This window comes from Podarcis melisellensis (assembly GCF_964234715.1).
Source record: "Podarcis melisellensis genome assembly, chromosome: 1".
Classification (NCBI taxonomy): domain Eukaryota; kingdom Metazoa; phylum Chordata; class Lepidosauria; order Squamata; family Lacertidae; genus Podarcis; species Podarcis melisellensis.
In genome coordinates, this window is record NC_138528.1 from 64557173 (window position 1) to 64578372 (window position 21200).

The window sequence follows — 21200 nt, forward strand, 5'->3', positions numbered from 1 at the left end:
GAAGGGAGGCTGAGCTTAATGAAGAACAGCGGGGTGAGCGGGGGGGGGGGGCTTCGTTACAGCTGCAGCCATTGTGTTATCGGCGATCTCCTTCCAAATAATAAAAATTATACAATTCTGGGATGTGCTCGAGGAGGGGAAGCTCGCGCCTGGTTCCTGGTGCCTTGGCATGGAAAGGAGGGAGTCTGCACAGAAGAAGGGGCCATCTTCCCCCCGGTCTCTCCTCCTCTCCCCACAATTTTAAACAAAAGTTAACAGCCTTCTGCATAACAGCTGCACTTCACTGCAATGCCTCAGTGTTGTTAGGGTGGACTTGGGGTTCGCATTTTTTTTTTTTCAGAGGGCGCCTGGAGGCTTGTAAATATTTTAGCACAGAATAATTCCGAGGCGCTGCCCACCCTCCTCGTTTTCTGTAGCTGGTCAAGTGTGTCAGGTAACAAACGAGGAGGGTTTCTGAGCTTGTGTTTCCAAAGTGGCCTACAGTGTTGGAACGAGTGCTCTGCTGCCTCTTGTTGACTAGCATCTCGCCCCCCCCCCCAATTATTATTTTTTTACATTGCACAGAAAAGAAGCTGTTGTTATCTCGAACAATTACTTTTTGGAAGGGGCGGGGAGAGATGTGTCAGAACTGATAAGAGTACAAAAAATTATCTCCAGCATCAGTGGCGTAGCGTGGGGGGTGCAGGGGGGGCCAGCCGCACCGGGCGCAACACCTGGGGGTTAGGGTTAGGGGGCACAAATCCACGGGTTAGGGGGCGCAAATTACTTGCCTTGCCCCGGGTGCTGACAACCCACACTACGCCACTGTCCAGCATAACATTTCTTACGCTTGGTATCTTGGGGATTTTTTGGGGGGGAGGAGGACAGGACTCATTTCCCTGCCATTTTCCGTTTTGAAAGTAGTAGCAGCGTACAGGGTGGCATCAAACTTAACAATGCTGTACTGTATGTGAACAAGGAATGGTAGTATGAATCTGTGTAGACACAATCCCACGAGGATGGAGTTCATGGGACTTTTTTCTGCAGGATTTGGGTCTTCTCTAGCTGAGCCATGATGCTTTGGTTATGACTGCAATCCTCAGACTGTTTCCTTTGAGGTATAATCAGTGGAGTTATGAACTATATAAAGCCCATTTTTGGAGCATGCAGCTTTGAAACTCCCTTCAGTTTCAGAAGCAGCTTGACATGTGGCTTAGCGGGAATGCTATTCATGAAGAAGTCTAAAGTGTCTGGGTCTAGTCCTACATATCTTTGGATTTTGGCCATTGTTTAGTATTTATTTATTAGTAACAATTTAATTGTTGAAGTGCTCAGCGATCAGGAGCATGAAAAAGCTTTCCCTTCCCCTCATCTGGTTGCTTCTGTGGTAACCAAGGTGGCTTACTTACAATTAGAGATAGAGTACAGTGTTGAATAAGATTAGCTGGATTAAAAATAAAATAAAGGAAGGTGTAAGATTTTGCTTTATTTCTCTGTAGGGTTAGAGTGACAGAAATTTCTTACTCAAATAGTCTTGAACTTATGTAGGGTCTGGGAGGATTTCTCTGCACGTCAAACTGACAGCTCTCCCTCTGCCCCAAATACAATTGACTGTGATCTTTACTGGTAGGTTATGACCTGAATTCTTATACAGTCATACCTCGGGTTAAATGTGCTTCAGGTTGAGCGCTTTTGGGTTGCATTCCGTGGCGACCCGGAAGTAATGGAATGCGTTACTTCCAGGTTTCGCCGCTCGCGCATGCGCAGACGGTCAAAAATCACGTCATGCGCATGCACGGAAGCGGCGAATCATGACCCACGCACAGATGCGGGTTGCGTTTGCTTCTGGTTGTGAACGGGGCTCTGGAACCGATGCCGTTCGTATCCAGAGGTACCACTGTATAGGGCACAATCCTGAGAAAACTTATACCTGTTTGGATTCCACTAACATTATTGCAACTTTAAGTGGTTTGATGTGCACTTAAGTCCCATTCAAATAAGTGTGTTTTAAGTTGTTGTGAACTATTTCATTTGCTTAATTCCCATTTAATTTTGTTTCAGTTGGACTGATTGAATGTGCTTGTTAGTTAACTTCTAACATTTTTTGGAGAAAATACCTTGTACAATTGGCAAGTAGTGTTCAATGTACTGGCCCTAATTTGGATCTAAGTGCTAGTTAGAAGTTCCCTTCAACAGATGTGTGTGAGAATAACAGGTTTATGATACAGCAAAGAAATCCATTTAGGGGAGCTCCTTTGGTTTGTAGATTTCCCTTGCTGAACTGGAGTTTATATGAACTTGTTTATGTGTAATATGCATTTTACATATTAGCAGTGCTTTTTTCCTTTAAAAATGTTTAGGGGTACTCTCATTTTCCAACTCATATTGAAATACTGCCCCTCAATGAGGCCAAACTTAGATTCACAAAATGTTTAGGGGTATGCGTATCCCTGTATCCCCCCAGAAAAAAGCGCTGCATATTAGCACCTGTTCTTAATTGTGGCCAGTATCCCATACCAATGAAAAACAGACATTTAGCAGCTTACATGGAGCTACCAGTCAGTTTCCCACTAGACCAATATCTTCTTATCTTTAATAATATAACAGAATAATGTGTCCTTTGGCCCATTTTTTTGCATCCAATTTTGTATTAGGGTACAGTATGTTGTAACATAGAATGCAGGTTTCAATGATAAGTGTTCAGACTCTTCTAAGTTTGTGGTTAGATGTTTTAGCCAATCTGGCAAGGTCCCCCCTTGCCCCAACTGATAGTTCTGAAACTTTTAGTTCTAATGTGAGAAAAGGTTTGGGTTAGGGGAACAGATTGAGTTTGTGATAGAAAATGTGAGTTGCTTTCCTGTCCTGCATGTACAGTGTCTTCCATGACTTCTAGTCATAATAATCACAGTGACCGTGCATTTGTGATGTGATGTTAGGAGGAATTCCCCAAACATTGCTTGTTTCTTTTATTTCTGAGTCACGTAGCAGGTTTTTTAAAAGGTGCAAACTGTAGTGTAATATTCCTAAAGATGAATGAAAAGGTTAGGAATACACTGCAATAGACACTGTGGTTGGACAGCATTTCTATATCCAAGTGGAACATATTTTCATTTGTCTGGTGATGTGGAAACTTGCTACCAATATTTTGCTACCAGTCATTGTTTGATATGAACAGTACAAAATAGTTTTTAGCATGTGCAGAGAATGAACAGAAAAATAAGATGAATGTATTACAAGTGAGAAAAAACCCTAACAAAGACTATTTTTTCCACGTAAGCACATTTCTGTTACCAGGAAAGTAGAAGTTGCTAATGCAAAAATTTGAAAGCAGGATAAAATGGTGAAGTATCCTTGAGAAAAGCTCATTATCAAATAGTGGTTCTTTGTTTAGAAATGAACAAAAAGAACTGGATTGTTTCAAGTTGCATAGCACTGAAGTGCTGAAAAGCCAGTTTAAAAGAAGCCATTACAAACCTGTCTCGTCTTTTCTTTCAATTTCTGTTTAATCTGATGACTTATAGAACTAGGTAGATGCATTGCTAGTAAGACTTTATTTTACAAGAGTCACGACTACTTGGAATAGAGAAATATGTGAATATTGATTGCATGTAATTGTGGCATGTGGTTAAAAACAACAACAACCCTGTGGTCCTTAAAACTGGTGAAGCAGAATTCCACAAAGTTCTTGTTCCTCTTTAGTTCACTGTGTTTTGGTTCAGGACGATCTGTGGCTCAGTGGCATCTGCTTTGCAGGCAGAAGATCCCATTTTAACTATATTTCTGTCATCCAGCAGTAAATTACTCTGGGAAAAAACAAGTTTATTGACTTTTATAAAATGTAAGATATATGGCGTAGCAAAATAATATGGTGTAGCAAAATAATAAAATTTTCAATTTCCATTGAAATGTAATATGGTAACTTTTGTCAATGATACCCGAGCTGGAAAATCACATTTATGCAAGCTTCAGATCTAAAACCCAGTGGGATTTACTCATTAGTTCATAAATCTCGGCTAGAGAATTAACCGTGAATTAAGAATGGATTTTCATGCAGGAACCCAAGTCCAAACTATGCGTGACACAGAAAGATGAGCAAAGGACTCTGGTAGCCTATCTCCCTTTTGCAAAGCAACTTCAGGAGGGGACATTCTGGATGAGAGGGTATATCTATAATAATCATTCCTGCTGCTTTTGCATACAAGTTGCCTAAATTTGAAAGTATGTATTTGGAACTCTGTAGGAGGAAAAGCAGCTTAAGAAAGGTGAATTTAGAGCAGACAAGTGGCAGTGTGTGCTTAATCTTTTTTATTTCCAAATTGCTTTATACTAAAGCTGTGTTTCCTTAAAAGAATGAGCCATTGCTGTTTTGTTGCCTGTAAGAAACCATAACTTTGGTATTTAGCCATTGTTTCTTATTACTAAGGCTTAACTCTCTCTTTTCCTTACCATAGAAGCCAAATAAATGCTTGTTTCCCCACTGTATTCCTGCCCAGCAAACACCTCCACAGCCAATTTTTAGCAGGAGATAAGCAGTGGACTATGTGTGTGCATAGAAAGCCCTGAAACCTTTATCAGTATGCTGTACCCAGGGTAGCCTGATGTATTTTTTGTGCAACTTTGTCTTACAAGTCTTCGTAGATGATAATTTTCAGCATAACCTGAACTGTGTTCCTTAAAGTATCCTCTACAGCTGCCATTCAGAATGATCACAGCACAAATACTGCAGCATTTAAATTAGCCGCGCTTGGATACTATAACAGCACCACCGCATTGGGTTCAAGAACTAACTCATGGGAAATGAGCCTGGTACCACATTATACCACTGAGGAAACAGCACTTCCATATGAGAATTCTGCCTTTCTCTATCAACAGGTAGACAAAACTAGAGGGTATAGAAAGGACACACACAAAGGGAAGAGGGAGTTGCCTTGTCTCCTTATTTATTTATTTATTTATTTATTTATTTATTTATTTGCTTGCTTGCTTGCCTCTCTTCAGAGTGGATAATTTCCCCTAGCAGTTGGGAGAAGCAACAGAGAAAATGAGCCACTCTGAAGAGAAGTAAAGCCACTTTAGAAATGAGAGAAATTATTAAAGGTGAAGCAATTACGGTAGTTGTGGCTCCTTCCTACTCCAGAGTGAGCAGGAAAACGTAACATCAGAAGTAACAATCCCCAATGTGGCACCCTCCAGATATTTTGGGCTACAACTCTCATGAACCTTAGCTAGCAAAAGGGTGGAATGGGACTGAAGGAAGCTGTAGTCTGGATGGCCCAGGTTGAGAGAGGCTGTGTTAACCCAACACTGACTATACAATATTTATAGGTGCCCGTTTTGGAAGTGATGAGGAATAACTTGTACTATATGTTTTAGCCTTTGAATGAATAGTTCAGTAGAGAGATGGAAGTTGCTGGCCTGTTCGTTGTGAACTTGCATCCACATGGTATCATCCTCATCAACAAGTCATCCCGTTTCCAGTCCTCACCCCCAGTTTAATCTGGATTTGCCACCTACATGTTTTGTTTTTAAAACCTACTGGATATTTTGTCAAAACAAAAAAAAAATTCCTTCCAGTAGCACCTTAAAGACCAACTAAGTTAGTTCTTGGTATGAGCTTTCGTGTGCATGCACACTTCTTCAGATACACTGAAACAGAAGTTTCCAGACCCTTCTATATTGTGAGAAGGTGGGGAGGGGTATTACTCAGAAGGGTGGTAGGAATGGGTGATTGGCAGATAGCTGTGATGAGCCTGTTGACGACTCTTAACGACTGCAATAGGTCTTACAGGAAAAAGCAAGGGGTGAGAAGGTGAAAAATGGCTTTGTCATGTATAATGAGATAAGAATCCAAGGTCTTTGTTCAGACCAGGTGTCTCCATGGTTTTAAGTTTGGTGATAAGTTGCAATTCAGCAGCTTCTCTTTCCAGTCTATTTCTGAAATTCCTTTGTAGTAAAACAGCTACTTTGAGATCTTGTATAGAATGTCCTGGGAGATTGAAGTGTTCTCCTACTGGTTTCTCTGTCTTGTGATTCCTGATGTCCGATTTATGTCCATTTATTCTTTGGCGTAAGGTCTGTCCTGTTTGTCCAATATAGAGAGCTGAAGGACACTGTTGGCATTTGATGGCATACACAATGTTAGATGATGAGCAATTAAATAGTCCCGAGATGGTATGTGTGATGTTGTTGGGGCCAGTAATGGTGTTGTCCGGGTGTATGTGGCAGCAAAGTTGGCATCTGGGTTTATTGCAGGCTCTGGTGCCAGTGTCCGTGTTAGGTCTAGTTGTAGTATTATTGTGGGTTAGGAGTTGTTTAAGATTGGGTGGCTGTCTGTAGGCAATGAAAGGTCTTCCTCCCAGAGCTTGAGAAAGAGAACTGTCATTGTCCAGGAGAGGTTGTAGATCTCTGATGATGCATTGTACTGTTTTAACTTGGGAGCTGTATGTGATGACTAGAGGTGTTCTGTTATTTAAATAGGAGAACATTTATTAACATTAACATTTGTTATTTAAGTAGGAGAACACTTCAATCTCCCAGGACATTCTATACAAGATCTCAAAGTAGCTGTTTTACTACAAAGGAATTTCAGAAATAGACTGGAAAGAGAAGCTGCTGAATTGCAACTTATCACCAAACTTAAAACCATGGAGACACCTGGTCTGAACAAAGACCTTGGATTCTTATCTCATTATACATGACAAAGCCATTTTTCACCTTCTCACCCCTTGCTTTTTCCTGTAAGACCTATTGCAGTCGTTAAGAGTCGTCAACAGGCTCATCACAGCTATCTGCCAATCACCCATTCCTACCACCCTTCTGAGTAATACCCCTCCCCACCTTCTCACAATATAGAAGGGTCTGGAAACTTCTGTTTCAGTGTATCTGAAGAAGTGTGCATGCACACGAAAGCTCATACCAAGAACTAACTTAGTTGGTCTTTAAGGTGCTACTGGAAGGAAAAATTTTTTGTTTTGACTATGGCAGACCAACACGGCTACCTATCTGTAACTGGATATTTTGTGGAAATCCAGATTAAAGAAGGAGATAAAATGGGGCAGTGTTTTGATGAGTTCTGTGGAAACTATTACAAAATGTTCAAGCATGATCAGCACTGACTTAATAATAAACTACCAAATGGAATTATCCAGAAGTCATAGGGAGCACACCAGATTGGACAAGATCAACTCAGAATCATGGAGTTGGAAGGAACCTCAAATGTTATTTCATTAAACAACATCCCACTAATGCAGAAGATCCTCTGCTATAGGGCCCATGATAGGATATCCAGCCTCTGCTTAAAAACTTCTAATGAAGGAAGGTCTACCACTTTGAAGGCAGCCTGTTCCACAGTTTCTCCATGTTCTCAAGATATCCAATGCCCATTGCTGTGTAGTTATGCTTAGCTACTATTAGTGGCAATAGGATTTTCCTTATAATTGGCTCACTTTTGGTATGAATGTAGATCTGAATGGAAACCTTGTCTGTACTTCTTTTACCCAAAGTCATTGCCTCACCTTTTGCCCTGGTTCTTTTAATCTTCTACATCTACTTTGTTATTCTTTGGCTGACATCCAGAGCGCATTATCCCCCCCCCCTTCTCTGAATTTGAAACAGCTTTTATGGGTGAAAGATCTGACTTGTGGTCTGTAAATATTTCCAGTTATTGAAAAATAATTCTGGAGCAACTAATTCTGTTTCATGTCTTGTCATTTTCACCTGGTTGGTAGATTGCAAAGCAATAACTTGCTTTCTTCTTAATGTACTGCCATACTTGCCAGTTTGCATTTTGTGAGCAGTTATTTGACATTGCTCTCACTCAGATCAGAGTACCCTTTTTAAAGATCGCTTTTCACTCCAAGCACATGCTACACGTTCACTGTGTGTCTACTGCATTTCAATAAAAGGTCAATTTATTGTGTTAGATTTACCTTCTCAGCTGCTGACTCCATGTGCCAAAAGACACATACCTTTGGAAATCTAGTTTCTCTCTCTCTCTCTCTCTCTCTCTCTTTAAATGCTTTATTGGTTTTAAAAGAAAAAGCATAGCACAACAAAGAAAAACAAATCGAAAATATAGTATTCAACAAAAAGCAATCCGAAAAAAGAGTTTGCAGTTCTTACATTCAAAATTGATTTAATTCTTCATTGATTCTAGTATGACTTCTGATCTAGAAATCTAGTTTCTCAGTTTGCAATATACTAGTATAAGATTCTAGAGAAGAGAAGGCTCCCTGGAAAAGACCCTGATGTTGGGAAAGATGGAGGGCACAAGGAGAAGGGGACGACAGAGGACGAGATGGTTGGACAGTGTTCTCGAAGCTACCAGCATGAGTTTGACTAAACTGCGGGAGGCAGTGGAAGACAGGAGTGCCTGGCGTGCTCTGGTCCATGTGGCCACGAAGAGTCGGACACAACTAAACGACTAAACAACAACAAGTATAAGATTGCAGTGCAAACAGTTGTTGCCTAGGAGTGGAATCCAATCGGTCATCCTTGCCAGCGTTCGAAATTCCCATTGTTCTAGGCATGTTTTGCTACAGGGAATTTCAGTTTCAGAGAGCAGTTTCAGAGCCCTGGGTGCCTAAGATTTCAGATTAAAACTGCACAACGGAAGGAAAGGAGGACCTTTTTCTGCCTCCCCGCTTCCAGCCACTCTCTGAAGGCTGGAGAAGAGACACTCTTTAGAATATTAGGATGGGTGAGGGGGAGCATGTCTTTAATTTTTGCAGTCTTTGGATGAGGACTAGACCATGTGAAAAATGAACATAATATTTTAGCTGCAGTTCATTGATTTTCAGCTTTGTTGTATTCCTGTTATAAAAAGGTGTGCCTAGACATTCCGTTGTTGCTCCCATAACCTAGGTTCAAGGGGCCATTTAGCTCCTAGCTTTCATATCTCAGTTTCTTACACTGATCTTTGCACTGTTGGTGTAGTGGAAGTGTCTATAAACAGAGGGGAAGGGGCAGATTTCCAGAGGGTGCTGTGGTCTGCAGTGTGGCTGTGTCATCACTGCTGTGTTGTGCAGTATTTGAAAACCCTGTTTAATCACTTTGCACTAGTACCTCTGGTTGCAGGCGGGATCCCTTCTGGAGATCCAGCCAGATCCCAAGGTTTCCACAACCTGAGGGCCGCTTCTGTTCATGCGCGCGCGGCGAAACCTGGTAAAATACTTCTGGGTTTGCTGTGCATGCATCCCAAAGTTTACGTAACTAGAGGGTTACGTAACCAGAGGGTTACGTAAATGGAGGTACGACTGTACTTTGTTCCAGCCAGTCCTATCCCTACTTACAGGCGTGAGGCTAATTTAAATCCTTTTGCTTAGAAATGCTCAATTTGTGAGCTATCCAGACAGTGAATATAATAAATGTATGCCAATGCCATATTCTAGCCTTTGTTTAACAGTCTTGCAGTGCCCCCATTCAAAAACAATAGCACAGCATCCAGTTCACACATGGTGGGGGGTTTTTTGAGCAGGAAAACTGTTGCTTTTCACCCTTCTAATAAAAGCCGACATCATAATGACTACTTAGTGCTGTAGGCAGAGAATAGACAACTTTCAAAGTATTAAACAATTTTCTAAAAAGGAACAGGTGGAAAAAATAGTTTTTGCTGCAAAGTAGCTATGTTGTTATCATCTTCCTTTAAAACGCTTGCTGAGCACCTAGCCCAATCTTTTCAAACTGGTACCTTTTCGATGTTTTGGGACTACAACTGGTTTGTCACTTGCCATTAATGATGTCATAAGCAATATCTAATAGAGACATATTCACGGCATGCTTCACAGCAATCTTGCTTGCAGTGGATGCAAAATAAAGTTCGTCGAGTGCTGGGGGTAATGCAGTATTCTTTTCACAGAAGCATCTGAGGACAGCATGCAACCAATGGGTAGAAATTCTATATTTATTTCCACAAAAGCGAAGTACTGGAAAAGGAAGGAAAACTACTTTCTTTGCCTTCATGTTTTGTTTTCCTTTGCTTCCTCCATTTATTAACTTACTTAAAATATTTGCATAACACCCTCCATTTTCAAATTTTAGGGCCATTTACAAAGCATATTAAAGCAGTGTATGTTGAAAGCATCAGCTCAAGAACCTAGGAAGGAAAGTCTAAAACTTGTTTTTTTATTGTAAAATGGCCTGTAATTCTTGGATGAGGGGTGGTATAATAATAATTTATTATTTATACCCTGCCCATCTGGCTGGGCTTCCCCAGCCACTCTGGGTGGCTTCCAACAAAATATTAAAATACAGCAATCCATCAAACATTAAAAGCTTCCCTAAACAGGGCTGCCTTCAGATGTCTTCTAAAAGTCTGGTAGTTGTTGCTCTCTTTGACATCTGGTGGGAGGGTGTTCCAGAGGGCAGGTGCCACTACCAATACCAAGGAGGCCAAAACAGGTTTTGAGGAACCTGCAGCTCCTCAGGTGTTGTTGAGCTAGAACTCGTATCATCCTTGTCCACTGGTGATGTTCGCAGGGGTTGATTGGTGTTGGAGTCCAACAATGGCTTCCCCACCCCTATATAGAAGAAGTTCTAAATAATTTATAAACAGCAATCTTATTAGAATATATCATCATAACTTTCTTGATGCCGCTGCTGTTTAGATACATGCCTTAAGTTAAGATCTTGAAGTTCTTGAATCTACCAACCTTGCACCTCTTTACCCCATATAAATTCTGTTTCCCACAGTTGTTCTAACCTTGGAGATTATTCTTCTCCCTGCCTGGCCTGGCACTGAACATGTTCATGTCCTTATCTATTTATCATATCATATTGTTTGAAAGTAGTATGACAGCAACTCTTAATGTATGGTATAATTGGGCCTCTCTCTTTTGTTTTTTTGGTAAAAAGCAATATTATGCTTTGTCTTGATCATTCTATCTCTTAAATAGGAAGATCTTTATCCTAATTCCCAAATAGTCTTATTAGTTAGTTGCATTTTCTCTACATTCTGTGGAACCCAAACGGTCACTTTAGACTGTTCTCAGATCACTGTGTTTATTCAGGGACCTATTCATAAACTAGGAGGACTGCCAGCATTCAGACAGCAGCACTTATCCCCCCTTACCTTTATATAACTGCTATTTCACACGGGAATAAGTGTTCATTAAAATATAAGCCTTGAATATTCTATCTATTATTTAAATATAATATGTTTGTACTGCTTTGCTAAGGAACCATGTCCAAAGAGTCTTATAATAACAGACAATACAAACAATCTAAAATAAAACAATAAAATAAAGAGTTACATATGCCTGAAGCCAATGCCCAGAGGCAATACATGTACATTTTTGCTGCTGAAAATTGGTGTGGCTTCATCTGAATGATAGTGAACAAGGTATGGTTGGCCCAGCCAGCAAGGGATTTTTAAACTAAGTGGCTGTGCTATATACTGTTTAAACGTAGACAGTTCTACTTATGCATGCTGAGCAGCACTTTTCCTGTGTAAGTTAGGTATATAAAAATGACATTTAATTGCAAAAAAAAGAAAAAAGATTTTTGTTATTAATCTTGCAACCAAGGTAGGAAGCTCTGTCAGGTAAAAAGATCCTTTTGAGCGTGCGCATGTGTGTGTGCATTTATTCATGGGAAGATGATTCCGTGAGATATGCTGAAGGAAGTGCTATGGATTTAAACAGTTTTTTTTAAAATGGATTCTTGTTCTTTCAGAACCTTTTGTTCTTTCTGCTGGTGCATTTTCCACTTCAAGAATACAGTGGTGCCTCGCAAGACGAAAATAATCCGTTCCGCGATTCTCTTCGTCTAGTGGTTTTTTCATCTTGCGAAGCAAGCCCATTGACAGCTTAGCGGATTAGCGCTACAGCTGTCAAGCGGCTTCCAGCGATCAGCTGTTAAGCGGCTTATCAGCGGAACAGCTGATAAGCGGCTTAGCGGCTTAAGAAAAGGGTGAAAAAAGCGGAAAAAACCCACGGGGGGATGCAAGATTCTTTTCGTCTTGCGAAGCAACCCCATAGGGAAATTCGTTTTGCGAAGCGCCTCCAAAACGGAAAACCCTTTCGTCTAGCGGGTTTTTCGTCTTGCGAGGCGTTCGTCTTGCGGGGCACCACTGTACAGACGCATTCATTTAAACAAACAGATCATATGGAAGCTCTAGGGATGAGCAGTCTGCCAGGGATTCAGGGAAAGTAGGGTGTCCTGCCAGTTGCCTCTTGCCTTCCCTTTTGCTTTGGTAGTGGGATTTTAACAAGTGTCTCGGGAGACCCCTCCAGCAAACTGCTCCAAGAAACCACTGTATCTACATCCTGAGTAAAGTAACCTTGCCTCATCATTAGCTCCTTTTGAGATTCCGTTGCTATGAATATTTTACATTAAATGAGGTTAGTACATGTTAAACTGCCAGGGTAACATCTCATTTTGATGTCAGGAGCCACTGTTTAACCAGTCATTAATGCTTGAATTGCCTAATTTTCTTCTGGGGTGGTGCCAGCAGTTTGTTAGAGTAAAGTTTATTGCTAGTAGAGCGGAAGTAAATCAGCAGCCCACCATTAAACATTTATATTGTCTTACACAAGCTTTTGTAATGGGCAGATGATGAGGAGGAGGTGTTGGTGGTGGTGGTAGAGGTGGATTGAATGTGTGTTCTGTGCGGCTTTGAAAAATGCACACCCTGCAAAAACTAACTGGAAACTAACTGAATGGTAGGACTGCTGGAAGTGCTGCCTGTGGAATTCAGTTTCGCCCACCTTGATTAAAAGACGTCGCCCTTGCTATGCTATCAGCAAGGTTTTCTAACTTTCAGAGCAGATTTACAAACACTAATTAATTGAAAGCTTCATGAATAAGTCATGCCATATGCCATTTTACACATGTTGGTAATCTTGGTTCTAGAGCCCTGCTTCTCAGTGGTACAAAGCAAATCATTATTAGCGCTTGTTGAAATAACAGAGAGCTTTTGAAAACTGATCATAAGAGGTTTATACTTTGTGTGGCATGGAGAGCCGAATCCCAAGGATCTTCTTGTTCCTATTTATGGTTAAGCTAAGAGAACATCCACATCTGCAGTCTTTTTTTATTCATGATGTGTTGCAGTGGGATTTGGAAAGGAAACCTGAGGGTGTATTATGTTTAATGCATGGCACATACACTGTAGGCATATTTTTTATGAAGTATTATTAAGCAGAACCTAGTGGTTTAAACTGTAGTTCAAAGCATATATGGGTGAGTTAACAAATTTCCGCTGTTCTCACTGTAATTTGCTTGTGTACAAACTGTTCTTTTATTCCTTGCCTTAGCTAGGAAGAATGGATGTCTCTTAATAAATATTCTTCCGTGAAGTGTATTTAGGAATAATGCTCAGATGCAGTGAATCTTAGCTTTTCAGTTGCATTTTTCAACCAAACCAACTAAAATAACATGCCATTATGCTTACCCAGCAATAAAAAGCTTAGAAGCTGGTCACTTTCATGCCCCTCTCCCCAAAGATTAGAGCATATCTTCATTAAGTAAAAAAAATTTTTTTTCTTATTTTTTTAAATAAAACAAAATGTCCATTGATTTAAAGGAGCTATTTCCCATCAAGTCAGTGATCCATCAGAACTCTTCTGAAGAGCAACTTCAATAACAGAATAGTTCTTTTTAAGGCTATGTAATAGAAATTTCACATATGTGCTTAATTGTCTTTTACATACACAAAAAGCTTTCGAGTTGAAATTTCCTTCCAAACTCTACTATTCTGTGATTCCATGATTTTCCTTCAGGGGTTTTTACCTAATGCTGTCCTTCAGCTACCAGAAGGCTCTTTGACCCCATGGTGTGACAGAGCGGGATGCTATTTTCCTCAAATTACACCCCACCCTGGAGCGCTCTGTGCCACCTCCCATGCTATTCCAAAGGGACTCTCAGCACTTTGGGGTCGATTTCGGAGGGAGAAGCAGGGGTGGCAGCGTGTGAATATGTAAAAAAACCCTTCCTTCCCCCATGTTGCTAATGGAAATTTCCTCTGGATTAAGGAGCCATCCATCAATAGAGGGACCCCACTGGATACCACACTTAATTTTTAATATTTTTTGTAAGCTGAGTGAGCCACATACAAAATAATAAGTTATGGCTTGAGGTATCAAAGAAAACAAACTTGAGTCCATAGCTCATAATGACCTCTGAATTAATGATATGTGTTATAAATTCAGCAGTCTTTGCTGCTAAACCTTACCTGTCTATAAGCATGATCATGCATCATAAGTGTTATTTAAAAATGTTGCCATTTCATCACATGCTACAAACAAACAAATACGTATATATATAACCAGGTGGACGGGGTGGGCTGTGTGTTAGTGATAGTCGTAGAGTTACTGAAATAATGGACACAACTAACTTAGATCCATTCACTTCAAAGAGTCTCCTGTAAAACTTGGTTGGAAACAACCCTATTCATTAATTAAATAGACAATGGCAAGTTGATTATTTAGATGTTATTTTTTGGCATCCATCTGTCTTAAGAGACAATGGACTGCACCACTGAAGGTATTGTGCAACACTCCCAAACTTTTTGAGCTAATGAAAGTGACAGGAAAATGCACTAGGCAGAGTTCAATAGCATTTGCTTGACGCAATGTCTTTTATTTCTTTGCAAACAAATCAGAACAAATACTTAATAAATAGCTGGTGTTGTCTGATCTCCATGCAAACAAATCTGGATGAATACTCAATAAAGGGTTGTCTGAAAGTAACCTGTGCCACAATTTCTTTTGAAAGAAATTTATATATATATATTTTTAAGTGAGGCCCACTGTCAATTCCGGAGTATATTTTCAGGAAGAATCACAAGAAACACACACAGTGCAAACACATTTTCTCTACTTTATTTTTAACCTTATAGCAATGCCTAATTTGATAACAATATGTAAATTAGAGGGTGTTTTTTAAAAAAATGCTCAGCAGGTGCTACTGACAGAGTTTGCTCTTATCCTAAGTTTAGAGACAAATAGATCAAAACAAAAGGAATGAAGGATTGCCAGTTTAAAGATGTTTGGGGAAGAAGACTCCAGGAAAACAAAGGTTTAGTAGCTGATGGATTAACCTAGCTGATTAAATAGACTCTTTTTAATTGTGGCCTCTAGATAAACACACACAAATACACACATGCTCTTAATTGTTTAAAAGTGCCATTGTTAAATTTGGGGACCTGTTTATCAGGGCTGGAAAGCCGAAATATTTCCATCAGGCTGTGTGCAGCAAAAGAGATTTTGCTGTATTAATTCATGCCTGAAGTGCTATTTCCAGCATTCATCTCTCTGTGTGTATACATACCTAACTTGCTGCAGTGATACACCCTGGTGTGTTGCTTAAATATTTAATAGAACTTCATATTATAGAACCCAAAATGATGAATAATTTACAGAACTATTTATATTAGTAATTAAGTGATATGATTTCTGCGTTTTGAACCATAAAAGTAATCATTGCAATTAACAGCAGATAGTAAATGGCACTGATTGCACTTCTGGTTTGGAATTCTCATTAGTCAGTTAAAGCACCAAGTTCATCCTCCATGTTTAAAACTGTGCTATCAATCAGTCAAATTCATTTTCTAAAAAGCATTGGTCGCCACAAAAATACAGACATAATCTAGCTGAGATATACATTTTAGAATAGGTGATTTCCCAGAATATTGGACTCTATTTTTTGAATTAAGTTTTTGACTGTTGGGCTGTAGAGCAAACACTGAAACCCTTTATGTCATCTAGTTATCCCTATCAAATAGTAAGTAACAGATTTTCTCCCTACTGTTGAAAAAAAAACTGGCTGAAGAATTTCAAAACCCTTTCCCTTGGGAAATTATAGAAGAACAATATAATACAATAGTAAACAATATCTTCCACTTCTCCCTGGCCACAGATGCATAAATGACAATTTACAGGTATTTCAGTGCATCTCTCCTCTAAATGTGCTGTAGGAATAGCATCTCAAAGCATAAATCCTCAGTTCACGAGCAGATAATTAGAAAAAAGTAATCTGGCACACAGTGTTTTGATTCAACAGAATAATAAAAAAGTGAAAACAGCATTGTTAAAAGGGAACATCTACTTAGCAAAAGGCACTGCTCTTTAACTTTTTTTTATTTTTTTTTTAAATTTGCTTTGTTGCTATACGAGTAATCACACTAAGGACATCAGGAATCAGTCCATACTTAACTATAACAGCTGATCTGGTCAGATCAACTGTAGGTTAATAAAACCCCCTGAAACACCATCAGCAGTATTGAGGCAAGAAAGTGTATTTAAGGTAAGAAATCAGAATCTTCTGATTTAAAAGGAGAAACAGATGTGAAGATTACGAGAAGAGATTCAAGTCAAGGGAAGGTTTGTAAGGAGGAGGTGTTAGTAGGATAAAATCATGTGCTCAGATATTGCAAGAAATGCATGTAGTACTGTTGTTTTGTTGTAGCTTTACTTTTAAGTTTCATTAAATAAATAAACAAACAGTTCCTGTGCAAGTATTGAGTAGTAGATTGAGATGTTTGCACATCCCTGCAGGGTCTCTACACCACTCAGACTTCAATAGTCTCTCTCTGACTCTGCTAAGTACCCTAAAACTATGCTTTACTGCTCCTTCATTTAGTGTCTGAATTAGTCTCCTACAGAGAGCTTTCTTCCTGACACTTACCTCTGTTTACTAGCATATGTGAGGGCTTTTGCTGCCCTAGTCCCGCCTACCTGGCCCTAATTCTTCCTTGTTGTCCATCCCATATGCTGTTTTGCTTCTTAACCTGTATAACCATCTCACAAGATTCCGTGAACCAGATCCTATGAGTTACTCTTCACTTGGGCTTGCAGTCCTTTTCCTGGCAGTAGAATACATGTTTTCTATTTAATTCATACCTACAAACCAGATATCTGCTGCTCTACTCCCCATGTTGTTCTTAGCTTGTAAAAATGTAGCAAAATCAGAGATGGAGATGGTATGGGGCAAGAAGTACAGTGGTACCTTGGTAGTCAAACAGCTTGGCTCCTGAACAAATAGGCTCCCTAACGCCACCAACTCACTAGTGAGTGTTCCGGTTTGCAAACGTTTTTCAGAAACCCAACGTCCGACATGGCTTCTGAGTGCAGTATTAGCTTGAAAGAGAAGGCCCAAGAGCATCTGACACCTCACAAGAATTCTGTGATCAGCTTCCACCTTTCAGAAACATCAGGATCCCAGTGCCATCTTTCTTTATATTAGCATTATCCCAAGCTGGTAAATCAGTTCTTTACAGGGAAATTTTGGCACCTAAGGCAGACTCCCAGGGACACCTCCCTCCCCACCAGGGAAGAAGTGAGGGACAAGGGCAGGGGGAGAAAGATCAACATTGGGAGGTGCTGCCCCTGTGGATCCTCCCGTCTGCCACACCTCATGGGTGGGTCAGCGCTGGTTCTCTAGTTTTGGAAAATACAATGCTTGCAGTCAAGTCTTGGAGCATATTTGCTGTGTCTGTACTGTGTTTTTGAAATGCCCCCGAAGAGTTTAACTATAGCATATAGATGTTTGTTACCACTCAAGCATCTTTTCATTAGAAGTAGCTGATTACAAGTCAAAGTTAAAGGATATTTCTGTGTGGCTGAGATTCATAAACATTTAAGTGCACTTAGAATTGTTGCTATAGTGATGGAATTATATAGTGCTTTTAAGTCATGTCCCCCCCCCCCAATCATGCTGCAAAACCTAATAGCTTTCAGCTGAATTCAGTATTAGCTGCTACATAAATTCAACTAATAACACAATCAGCTATGGGCAAAATAAAGAAGAGAGAAGCCCTTTCCACAAGGCTACCAGTTTGCAGGCACTAGAATGCAGAGTATATAGTGATGATTTTATGTCATCTTCTCTGACTTCTGGTTGGTTTCTCAGCACAACTTAGATTGCTGGTTTTGTCCTTTATAGCTCTAAATAGTTAGTGTGGAGAATACATTAAGAGATGCCTTCTTTCATACAAACTCACCTATACATTTAGAACTTCTTAGGGGACTCTGCTTAATCCCAGATAAGGTGGCATGTTTGGACAAGGCTTTCTCATAACTGGAACTGTGTCTGCAGGGATTTTTGCTTTTTTCATATTGCTGGCCTTTACACATCAGGCAAAAGCAGTTTTATTCCAGAGAGCTTTTGAAAGTATTTGGCTAACTTTCCTTAGTTGGTTAAACTATATGTGCTTTTTTCTTGTTTAAATGTATGCTGATTGATTGTGTATTATGAATATTTGGGTGTTTGGTTAGTTATGTGGGTGATTTTTTTATTGAAAGGTGGGACAGAAGATTCTTAATAAATAAGTTACCACTGGTCAGGAGCATGCCTGACAGTGAACATCCCTTCAGAGCTAATATTAATCTTTAGTCTCAAAGATTGTAATAATTTATGCATATCAAAAATATTGGGAGAAAACAGCGAGTCTCCTCTTTTAATGCAGTGATCAGCTGATGCTGATGTCATGAAGTTGAAAATTGGGTCACCTTGAATTATAAACAGACTAGAGTTCAGTTTACCTCCTGTGGTGAGCATAATCTCAGAATGATAGGCAAAACGTATGTCCCCCTCCAGGGAGAAAAGAGGACATAAAGCACTTGAGAATTGGTCATCCATTTCATGCCATGTAGATCTCCATCTCTACAACACAATATAGAAAAATGTATATGCATATTGATAGATTCCCATATTTTGCTCTGTGCATATTTACAGTATTATGTTGCTTTGAAAAACATATCCTTGAAATGCTACCTTTTGACATTCTGCATCTTTTCTGTATTTCCAAGGAACTGCAGCATAAAGCAGTTCCTGCATAAAACACTGATTTCTCAATATAAGGTTGTTTCCAATTAAGGTTTATTCAGAGTAGCCCCATTGAGTTAGTCATGACAATTTTGATGGATCTACTGTAAGTAAATACAACCCATACCTTTGATAGGTGTTAGTGTTTGGGACTGGTCTAAAAGCAATTGTTTAAGTTGCTTTCCCTTTTTGAATTCTTCATTGTTGTCTGAACTGGCTGAACCAAAAAACTTTGAATTTAATTTGCTGCTTCCCTCCTTCCAAACTTGACAAGGAACAAAAAGTTATGCGAGTGTAAGAATCCACTTTAATGCCAAATCAAGTGCTGAGTTTGTTCACGCTCTCAAAATTACATGCGCTGTATGTCAGAATAACTTTAGACCTTCTCAATGATAATTCCAGCTGATTCTGACCGCGCACATTCTGGAATATAAACCTGATGCTTTGTTGGTTTTTGAAACCAGAGTACTTGAAGTTAGATTTATTTTGACAAGGATACAGAGTATTCCAGATGACAGTAGCAGTGAAGATGTATCTTCTGCCTCCCTTGGTTTATAAGCATACAAAAGTTGCTTAAGAATGTTTCTGAAAGCATTCTTTCCCATTTAACATAGAGTTCCTGAAAGCAAGAATTGTTGGAATTACTGCTGGTTAGAACTGATTGTAATATAAACAGGCACTGCTTAAGAATTTCCATATTCATTCAGTTTGATATTCAATTGAGCCAAATATTTGATGCACCAGGATGACAGTTCATTTATACAGTGCATGTTAACCTTATGGGGTGTGTGGGGAGGGATTAACCTGCCAGACATTCCAGTTTGAATCTTTACTATTATAAAACTTCTTGTGTTAAAGAAATATTGGCCATACAGCTCATCTGTACATGCTGTAGCTATGTTGGATTACAATCCTTGCTTTAGAGCAGGTGTGGGGAATATTTATCCCTCCAGATGTTGCTGAACCACAACTCCCATCAGTCCCAGCACATGGCCAGTGATGATGGGACCTGTAGTTCAGAAACATCTGGAGGGATAAATATATAGTTCCCACACCTGCATTAGAGGCTGTAGATCAGGATTCCTTTTTAAAAAAATATTTATTAAAGTTTTCAAAAAATAAAATAAAATAGAAAAAACAAAAAAGGCAATAAGACATACATACAAAACACATACAATAACAAGTATAATTTCAATCCTTATATTCATAAAACTTACTTTCCCGACCTCCTCATACCTCCCCTTCCTGTATTCCAATCTCTAATTAAATCAATTCAGCAAATCCTTCCCCTAATTTCTGTTTAATTTTTGATCTTTCTTTTCTTAATTACCTGATCATTACAGCTAAAAACCCCTTAATTTCTAAGTCAACATCGTTCTAACATTCAATAATTTTACAGTGTTTCTTAAGATAGTCCTTAAATTTCTTCCAATCTTCTTCCGCCGTCTCTTTTCCCTGGTCTCGGATTCTGCCGGTCATTTCTGCCAGTCCCATATAGTCTATAACCTTCATCTGCCATTCTTCCACGGTGGGTAAATCTTCTGTCTTCCAATACTGTAGATCAGGATTCCTCAAACTCGGCCCTCCAGATATTTTTGGCCTACAACTCCCATGATCCCTAGCTAGCAGGACCAGTGGTCAGGGATGATGGGAATTGTAGTCTCATAACATCTGGAGGCCGAGTTTGAGGAAGTCTGATGTGGAGAGTCCCTTCCCATGTATTAATGCAGGTTTCTATGGGACTTTTTGCTCATTTATGAGCACAGTTCGAAGTGTTGCTGCTGACCTTTAAAGCCATAAAAGGCCTCAGCCTTGTATACCTGAAGGAGCATCTCCACCCCCATCATTCAGCCTGGACACTGAGATCCAGCACCGAGGGCCTTCTGGCTGTTACTTCACTGAGGGAAGTGAAGCTACAGGGGCCAGGAAGAAAGACTTCTCGGTAGTGGCACCTACTCTGTTGAAAGCCCTCCTGTCAGATGTCAAGGAGATGATTAATTATCTAACCTTTAGAAGACATCTGAAGGCAGCCTTGTATAGGGAAGCTTTTTAAGGTTTTATGTTTTGTTATGTTTTTATATATGTTGGAAGCCGCCCAGAGTGGCTGGGCAACCCAGTCTGGTGGGCGGAGTACAAATATGATGATGATGATCATCATCAGTACTCAGAAGGCCTGTGCATGGGAATGTTTGGAGAGGTTGTAGTTTTCCTAGAAAAGAGCAGGGCCAGGAGGTTGCCTCACTGAAGTGGCCTATGATCTAGCTTCATGGGCCTCCTACACGTTACATGCAACAACATAATAGTGCCTTTGGGAACTCTTTTTTTTGGGGGGGGTTGTTTCGTTAAGAAAAGCTTTGGGAGACTACTGTTTTGAGCAGAGGAGGAAAGCACTTAGTTGGTGTGTGTTTACTCTTACTAACATGACCATGGAACTCCAAGGATGGAAAGGCACTTTGGGG

The 21200-nt window shown here is 39.8% G+C and overlaps 1 protein-coding gene across 4 annotated transcripts in view; it reads left to right on the forward strand.

The window, feature by feature from the left end:
* KIAA1549L (KIAA1549 like) overlaps positions 1-21200 on the forward strand; it is a 155418-nt gene that overhangs the window by 526 nt on the left and 133692 nt on the right. The window lies entirely within an intron of this gene.